Source organism: Gymnoscopelus braueri (assembly GCF_963280865.1).
Source record: "Gymnoscopelus braueri genome assembly, chromosome: 8".
NCBI lineage: Eukaryota > Metazoa > Chordata > Actinopteri > Myctophiformes > Myctophidae > Gymnoscopelus > Gymnoscopelus braueri.
Window position 1 is genome coordinate 47149298 of NC_137609.1, and position 10045 is coordinate 47159342.

At 47.1% G+C, this 10045-nt stretch overlaps 1 protein-coding gene across 1 annotated transcript in view; it reads right to left on the reverse strand.

Moving 5' to 3' along the window:
• Positions 1–10045, reverse strand: part of gemin5 (gem (nuclear organelle) associated protein 5) — an 851612-nt gene that overhangs the window by 553991 nt on the left and 287576 nt on the right. The window lies entirely within an intron of this gene.

The window sequence follows — 10045 nt, forward strand, 5'->3', positions numbered from 1 at the left end:
TACTTTCGCTTTTGACTACTTTGTTGCCATGTCTGCTTTTTATAAGCTTTTTACAAGCGACTTTTGGGCTTGTTGTTTGGCACTTGTTTTGGGCTTGTTTTCATAGACCTGGCTACTTATTTCTCTCGCAACCTGGCAACACTGGCTGCCTGCACAGCAACATGTAGGGTGCGTTCGGAAATTACGCACCGGAGCACACTCGCCTATTAGTTTGTATTGGCCAGTGCGCTCAGTGCTGTATTTTCGAACGCGCCCGTAGTGAGCGGCTAATTTGTGCCTGGTGTAAAATGACGTAATATTAAAATACTACAAACGCACACACGGTGAAATTTCGTGCTTTTTAAAAGCTATTATAGGCAGATTGATATCATTAATTTAATTCCCGCATTATTTCACCTGCGGTTTATCCAATATTAATTCATAATTATATTTGATTGACCCAAATCCACCCAAACTGCGGTTAACTGCGGCAACCGCGGCTAGGACCGCGATCCGCGCATCTCTAATGCATACAAACTGGCTCAATAGCGCCCCGTGCCAAACAGGACAATGTGGTATTGCAGGTGAAAGTGCTTTATAAGCCAGAGAGAAGTTAGTTGGAATGAGTATATCTGAGGCTTGATTTAGGCTCAAACCTTTCGAAAAACGTTTGAGGGACATAAACAATATGATATTAAATATTATTAATTTTTTTATTCATGGTGTAGATCCTTTAAGAATCCAGTATTCACTGTCATGTTATTTTTCTGCTCCTAGACAGGAGAGGAGCCCCAGTCTGCCCCAGTCTGCACCAGGAGGAACCAGAGCCTCCATACATTAAAGAGGAACAGGAGGAGCTACTTCAAAGACCAGAGGAGCCTGATGGGTCATTGCTGACATTACTAGCAGTGAAAAGTGAAGCTGATGAAGACATCTCTTCACACTGTTCTGAAGTTGAATCTGACACTGAAGTCACTGAAGACAGTGATGATTGGGGGGAGACCAGTGGAGGTGTCCACACTGGAGAAAAACCTTTCCAGTGTAAACTGTGTGACAAGAGTTTCAGTCTGTCGTCTCACCTGAACACACACCAGCGTGTCCACACTGGAGAAAAACCTTTCCACTGTAAACATTGTGACAAGAGTTTCAGTCTGTCAGCCAACCTGAAGACACACCAGCGTGTCCACACTGGAGAAACACCTTTCCACTGTAAATATTGTGACAAGAGTTTCAGTCAGTCGTCTCACCTGAACACACACCAGCGTGTCCACACTGGAGAAACACCTTTCCACTGTAAACATTGTGACAAGAGTTTTAGTTTGTCAGACAACCTGAAGAGACACCAGCTTATCCACACTGGAGAACGACCTTTCCACTGTAAACAGTGTGACAAGAGTTTCAATCGGTCAGCTAGTCTGAAGACACACCAGAGTGTCCACACTGGAGAAAAACCTTTCCATTGTAAATATTGTGATAAGAGTTTCAGTCAGTCATATGTCCTGAATGTACACCAGCGTGTCCACACTGGAGAAACACCTTTCCACTGTAAACATTGTGACAAGGGTTTCAGTCAGTCGTCTCACCTGAACAGACACCAGCGTGTCCACACTGGAGAAAAACCTTTCCATTGTAAATATTGTGATAAGAGTTTCAGTCTGTCAAGTACTCTGGAGACACACAAGCTTATCCACGCTGGAGAAAAGTCTTTCCAGTGTAAACATTGTGACAAGAATTTGTGGACATCAAGTAATCTGAAGGCACACCAGCGTGTCCACGCTGGAAAAGAAAAAGTGAAAAAACTTTCCACTACAAATGAGCTTATAGTCCATGAGCCAGAGCCCCAAAATTGAGCCATGTTTATCAAATGGTTGGGCAAATCCAGGTTTGATTTTTTTGACTAGTTGTACATCTCTAGTTTTGTCACGGTCCGCTCCTCGGGCCGTGGACGTGACCTTATTATGTGGACCTTGAATGCCCTTATATGGTGTTGGACTCTTAAGGGCTGTTCTTTAGGCCTGTTTAGGCTGTTTGTTATGTTCTGCATTTGTCTGTATTGTAGCTCTGTTGCCTTTGCCTTGGTTTTCCGTACTCTTGTTTTGTAGTAGTGTTTCCTGTCTGCCTTGTTTACTGTTTCCTGTCTTGTCTCACCTCCCTGTAATCATTGTAAACCTAGTCACCTGTGCTCGTTGCCTGTTAGCCTATCCTGTGTTGATTGTCTGTTGTGTTCACCTGCGTCCTGTTAAACCCCTGTCTATTTAAGTCCTGTGTTTGCTTCAGTTCCCTGTTGGTTCGTTGATTGTAGTCAGTGTGAGTTTATGCCAGTCTTTGTCTCCTCACTTATTGTTGCCTTGTATCTAATTCCCCTAGCTTTCCCAGTGTAGTTTTCCCGAAATCTTTATTGTCTCTTTCTTGTTCTGACTGATTACCCGGTTACTGACTTTGCCTTGGATTGCTGCCTACTCCTCTTGTTTGGTGTTCTTTATAAACACTCTAATTTGAGCTGCGCTGCCTCTGCCTCTCATCTTGCACTTGGGTCCTACACCTCCCTGCCTCGCACCGTGTCACGGTGCGAGGCAGAGAAGTGTAGGACCCAAGCGCAAGATGAGAGGCAGAGGCAGCGTAGTTCAAGTTAAAGTGTTTATTAACACCGACACAATGGAGTAGGCAACAATCAACGTCTAGGTACAGGCAAAGTCAGTAACCGGGTAATCAGTCAGAACAAGAAAGAGACAATAAAGATTTCGGGAAAACTACACTGGGAAAGCTAGGGGAATTAGATACAAGGCAACAATAAGTGAGGAGACAAAGACTGGCAAACTCACACTGACTACAATCAACGAACCAACAGGGAACTGAAGCAAACACAGGACTTAAATAGACAGGGGTTTAACAGGACGCAGGGAGGTGAGACAAGACAGGAAACAGTAAACAAGGCAGACAGGAAACACTACTACAAAACAAGAGTACGGAAAACCAAGGCAAAGGCAACAGAGCTACAATACAGACAAATGCAGAACATAACAAACAGCCTAAACAGGCCTAAAGAACAGCCCTTAAGAGTCCAACACCATATAAGGGCATTCAAGGTCCACATAATAAGGTCACGTCCACGGCCCGAGGAGCGGACCGTGACAGTACCCCCCCTCCAAGGGACGGATCCCAGACGTCCCACATGACTACCAAACAAAGGTGGGTGGTGGGGGCCAGAAGGAGGGAGCCAGAGGCAGGGAAGCGAGGGCCGAAAAAGGGCAAGGAAACAAAACAAAACTGGCAGGGGCAGTGCAAAAACACAGGGCCAGCTGAACGGTACAGGGCAGGACGGTACCGGGTTAGGGAAGGGCAAAAAACACTGAACTGGGCAAAAGGGAAAAGACAGACAGGCAACAACCGGACAAAGAGACATCACACAGACTAGCCGACGGGCAGGCAGCTAGCTGTAATGCCGATAAACAGACAGAGAAACAAGAAAAAAACACTGACAGACAGAGAGACAGTGGAAACGCACAGTCATACACTCACATAGAAAGACAGGAGGGCAGACACACAGACAAGCAGAAAGGGAGAAGTTGAGAAAGACAGAGAGACAGACAGATCAACTGACAAACAGCCATGCAGGCGGACAAACATGAGGCTTGACACAGCAGGCGGGTAAAAGGGTCGAAAGGGAAACTGTTGGACGGGGGACTAGACAGACGGACGAGCAGCGTAGCAGACAGACTAGCAGACATACAGGAAGAAAGACACGCAGACAAACAGATGGGGAGAGCAGCTAACGGGCAGATGGGGGGACCAACTACACCACTGACCAAAGGGCGGGGTGTTCCAGAGTGGAACTTAGGGAGTCTAGGAGACTGGAGAAAAGGGGGGCTACGCTGGGAAACAGGAGGGCTAGGTACGAAAGGGACAGAACTATGGACAGGGCTGGGAATGGGACTACCAACTATGTTAGGTCTGGGGAAGGTAGACAGAGGACACTGAGACTGGGGCACCTGAGGAGAACCGGGACCAAGTGGCTGAAGTGCCGTCTCGGGGTCCAGCGGCTGGAGTGCAAGCCCAGGGTCTGGCAACTGGAGAGCCACCCTAGGGGCCAGCGGCTGGAGTGCAGGCCCGAGGTCCTGCTGCTGTAGTGCAAGCCCGGGCTCTGACAGCTGAAGGTCAGGCTCGGGGTCCGGCAGCATGAGTGCTAGGTCAGCCTCGGCAGTGACAACAGAGGACAGTTTGCAAGAGTTGTCAGGAGGGAAGGCTGACAAGGGCACCAAGAACAACGACAGTTCATCGGAGATGGCTGACAAGGGTTCAGGGGGGAAGTCGGCGGGGACAACCGACAAGGACTCAGGTGGGGATGATGGGACGTTGGCGGGGACAGCCGGCGAGGACTCAGGTGGGACGTCGGCGGGGACAGCAGACGAGTCCATCGGAGGACCGTCGACAGGGACAGCCGACAAGGACTCAGGTGGGACGTCGGCGGGGACAGCAGAAGAGGACACTGGAGGATCGTCGTCAGGGACAGCCAACGAGGACACAGACTGGACGTTGGTGTGGACAGCTGACGAGGGCGCAGAGGGCTCACGCTGGTCGTTGACGTAGACGGCTGGCGAGGGCTCTGGCAGATCGTCGGGTGACGAGGGCGCAGAGGGCACAGGCAGGTCGTTGACGTAGACGGCTGGCGAGGGCTCTGGCAGGTCGTCAGCAGGTACAGCCACAGTAGGTTTGGGTAGGACAGACATGGCGTCAGCGGGGATGATCGGCAAGACGCCAGGCAGGACAGGTGGCATGTCGGCGGGGACGGCCGACAAGGCACCGGGCAGGACATCAGTCGACGTGAATTCAGACGGGACATCAGCTGACGAGAATTCATACGGAACGTCGGCAGACGCGAATTCAGACGGAACGTCAGGTGGTGAGAATTCAGTCAGGACGGGCCAGGTGTCGGCAAGGACGGCCGACCATGGTTCAGGTAGGGCATCAGCGGCGTTGCACAGAAGAGGAGGTTCACCGTCGCAGGTCAGCAGTGGAGCCTCACCATCGCAGGATAACGGTGCATGCTGGTTGCTGGGCGGTGGTGCACGCCGGTCTCCGGGTGGTGGGGCACGCCGGTCTCCGGGCGGTGGTGCACGCCAGTCGCCGGGCGGTGGTGCACGCCGGTCGCCGGGCGGTGGTGCACGCCGGTCGCCGGGCGGTGGTGCCTCGTAGGTGCTGGGCAGCGGAGAGCTGAGCAGAGGAGAGCTGAGCAGCGGAGTGCAGGGCAGCGGAGAGCTGGGCAGCGGAGAGCTGGGCAGCGGAGAGCTGGGCAGCGGAGTGCTGGGCAGCGGAGAGCTGGGCAGCGGAGTGCTGGGCAGCGGAGAGCTAGGCAGCGGAGAGCTGGGCAGCGGAGAGCTGGGCAGCGGAGTGCTGGGCAGCGGAGTGCTGGGCAGCGGAGGGCTGGGCAGCGGAGGGCTGGGCAGCGGAGAGCTGAGCTGCGGCGTGCTGAGCAGCGGAGGCTCCTGGATGCTGGGCAGCACTGGCTCCGGGACGCCGGGCAGCGGAGTGCTGGGCAGCGGGGTGCTGGGCAGCGAAGGGCTGGGCAGCGGAGAGCTGGGCAGCGTAGGCTCCAGGATGCTGGGCAGCTGGGAGCGTTGGCGGTGTCGATGGCGATGACGCCCCCTCGCCCGGTTCCCCTTGACGATGGCCAAGCGAGACCCAGCCCAAAGGTCTAGGGCTGACACAGTCTCACCATAGGGTGGCTCGGGGAACGCGGAGTCAACAGGGGCAAGTGCGGAGCACACAGGCCGGAGGCCTACATACCCAAGATTGATCGAGTGGGGTGCAGGCTGGTGAGCAGGCTTGAGAGCAGGCTGGGAAGCAGGCTGAGGACAAGCAGGACAATGACTAGCAGGCTGGAGAACAGGTGGAGAAGCAGGCTGAATGCTAGCAGCCCGTAGGCTTGCAGGCGCATTGGACAAAGCGGCCCACATTCCCTTAATTGTCCCCTCAAATTTATCTGCTAGCTCTGGCCTAGAATATGCCACTCGGAGGGCCTGCTTCAGACCCTCAATCTTACGTTCGGCACCGATGGAGGGATCATGGCAAATGTCCATGATGGAGATTATTGATTGAAGTGCCTTGGTGAAATCATCCACCTCTGCATCATCTGCTGGGTCCATTGTGGTTGGTTCGTTCTGTCACGGTGCGAGGCAGAGAAGTGTAGGACCCAAGCGCAAGATGAGAGGCAGAGGCAGCGTAGTTCAAGTTAAAGTGTTTATTAACACCGACACAATGGAGTAGGCAACAATCAACGTCTAGGTACAGGCAAAGTCAGTAACCGGGTAATCAGTCAGAACAAGAAAGAGACAATAAAGATTTCGGGAAAACTACACTGGGAAAGCTAGGGGAATTAGATACAAGGCAACAATAAGTGAGGAGACAAAGACTGGCATAAACTCACACTGACTACAATCAACGAACCAACAGGGAACTGAAGCAAACACAGGACTTAAATAGACAGGGGTTTAACAGGACGCAGGTGAACACAACAGACAATCAACACAGGATAGGCTAACAGGCAACGAGCACAGGTGACTAGGTTTACAATGATTACAGGGAGGTGAGACAAGACAGGAAACAGTAAACAAGGCAGACAGGAAACACTACTACAAAACAAGAGTACGGAAAACCAAGGCAAAGGCAACAGAGCTACAATACAGACAAATGCAGAACATAACAAACAGCCTAAACAGGCCTAAAGAACAGCCCTTAAGAGTCCAACACCATATAAGGGCATTCAAGGTCCACATAATAAGGTCACGTCCACGGCCCGAGGAGCGGACCGTGACAAGTTTACAGTTTGGCATGATAACCAATGCAGAGTAGCAGCTTAGTGGTAGTTATCATGCATTGATTATGTCACATGCTATATTGTCACATGCAAATTGTAACAACTTTTGAACCTTATTTTGTGTAGAGACCTATGAACCCACTTTCTGCATAATTCAAGTATGGGGAATTGATTGGAATGGTTATTTTACTTCAAAACTTCCATATATGCTTAAATGGCCTTTTAATGCAAGATTTCGCACACAAAGATAATAATTTAAAAAATAAGGCTAGTAAATCCCAATTTTGAAAGTGTGTGCTGACAACCAACATGTTCCTAATGGCTATAGAAAACTGCTCACCATTCTAAGCTTTAATTTGAGTGGTAACATGTGGTTGTAACTCTAGAGATAGTCAGAAACACTATTATGTTAATGTTATACATGAGCCAGGGCCGTAAAATTGAGCCATGGTTATCAAATGGGTGGGCAAGGCTAGGTGTGATTTTATTAATTTTTTAAACTTGTTGTACATATCTACTTCACAGTTTGGCATGATAACCATTGCAGACTAGTAGCTTAGTGGTAGTTATCATGCATTGAATATGTGGACCCCTAAATTATCACACGCAAATTGTAACAACAAATATATGATCAACTGTTGAGCCATTATTGTGTAGAGACCTATGAGCACACTTTTATGCATAATTCAAGTATGAGGACTTTGGTTTGGAATTTGGTTTTTGATTGGAAAAGTTATTTTACGTATTAAATACTTGCATATATGCTTAAATGGCTTTTTATGCAAGATTTTGCACACAAATCGAATGATTAGAAAATTTGTCTTGCAAATATCGCCAATTTGAAAGTATGTGCTGAGAACCAACATGTTCCTAATGTCTATAGAAAAAAGAGGACCTGATTATCACAGAGGCAGACTTGACTGACTTCACTTGACTGAATTTGCTGTGCCTGGCCCCTGATGTGTCCCAGGACCCCTGAACCTTGAGCCCTGAATCCCTGCCATATCCCTCCCTTGGCCTTGTCATACACTCCTCCGTTGTATCTGTCTATATTGTTTTGAAAAGTAAAACTGAAATGTTCACCAATACAACAGCCTCCCTCTGCCTTCTGGGTCCCCACTTTCCATGTACATTTCCACCTAACTAACTCATCTGACATCTGATCATTTGGTCAAACTTTCTGTCATATAAAACAAACTCATTTGTTACATTTGACTTGAGGTGTATAGAAAGGTAAAACAAAACAAAAATGTTATGCCTGCTCACAGTATTTTCGTATTTATGGAGTGATACATATAGATATTGAATGTTCCCTTGTTAAAAACCTTTGACTCTAAATTTTTTACAAAATGTAATAAGAATGTTGACTGTCCAATGGCCCAATGTTGATTCTGGAAAGTTATGCAAATTCGGGCATATCTTCCTATATAATGCCTAATTTGCATATTTAAATATACAATTTCAGAAAAATATTTTTTTTTTATTTCATTCACCAATCATGTTTGTATGGTGAAAATAACAAAATGTTTAATAAATATGAAAAAGCTGCTCCTGTGGAAAGGTTATCATATTTTAATTTACTTATATTGACCCTATAAACAATTTAATATAGGTATGGTTTTGCCCACTCATTTGTTAATGAAATGTTGTCTGGCTCATGGACTATTACTGGGAGGATCAAATATTACCAAAAAAAACCCCCAAAATTACCGTCCTAGGGTGTTTGTCAGACTCGAGGTATAAACCATATACAGTACATTAGATATGGTATAGCATTTTGCTTTCCTAGAATTTTACAGTTTTAATATTATGGTTTAATTTTATTACATGCCCATAAAAGGCACTATTTTGATTATTTTACTGAATTTACTGATTTAATGAATTATGACACCCTAACCCTTATTACAATCATGGGAATAGCTAAATTATCACTAATAAGCTGTATTACATTATTAGAGTGTGATATGATAGCTAATTCTGCCTATGCAAAAAGCACCATAGTGCACGCACACACACACACACACACACACACACACACGGTAGTTCACAGTGCTGTGCAAGATGTATAATTATACTTTAAGTCTGATGGTTTATTGGATTAAACATGAGCTTTGATGTCTTAATTACTGCATTTGCCTGGAGGCAGGAATCAGAATCACCTTTATAGTCACATTACACGATTACAAATATAAAAGAGTGGGTGGGATCTCAATGTTTGCAGTTACAGGAAGAGAATAGCGAAGAAAAGAACACAGAACAAGTAATAAAAGAGGAAGGCACAGGCTGTATGTTTAAGTTTGAGTTTATTTAGGATCCCAATCCTGGAGTCCACAGATAAACGGCCATGTCTGCAGCCAGGACTGATACAAATAGGATTGGGGGTCAATTTTTATACTTTCTTATGGCCCTACCTCTTGGCACATAATATGAAATCTTATGATCAGTTACACCATTTTAGGTCAGTCTGAACCAGTGCAATTCATCCTTTACATCAATCTTATACAGAACTGTTTTCCTGTTTCCCAGAACATTCTGGTACAATAACCAAACTCTGAACTGTCTGCAACATGCATTCCATTATTTTTCTTCTCCATACAATGATTCATATTAACAATATTTATGCTACGAAATAACTTGTTTTGTTCTTACTGTGTCACAGTCTGAATATACCATACAGTATGAATATTGTTTTGACAAATATTTATCATGTAACATGGTATGTTGGTATATGTTGTATCCTAAATTTCTATGAGACGTGATCAGACCTGTGCAGCATCAATGTAGCCTGGTAAACACCCCCTCCCTCCGGAAATCTCATGCATTGCATTGCATTTGGTTTCAGGAAGGAGGGTCTGGGATTGCTCACAGAGTAAAGCTGCCCGAACCGCTGCGCATACGAACCAATCAGCGGCTGCTAGGGGCGGGATCATCCAATCACCTGCCTAGTAGCTTGAAAAAATGAAACTCCGTCTGTCATTGATTCTGCGCCCGGAGTCTCAGATGCAAGTACGCTGTGAAACAAAATGTGTGTCGCAAGCTTTCTTCCATTTGACGGTGTCAGGTTAGCATCAATGTGCACTGATAAGGATAAGGATAATTCCTTTAACAGGTCCGTTCATGAAAGTCCTTACGGTCTTGTTTCCAATGAGGGCCTGTGAGCAATTATGGGGTTAAGAGTCTTGCTCAGAGACAAATTTCATTTCATCGACACATTTGCTGGCCAGGCCTGGAATCGTACCTGGGGCAACCAGG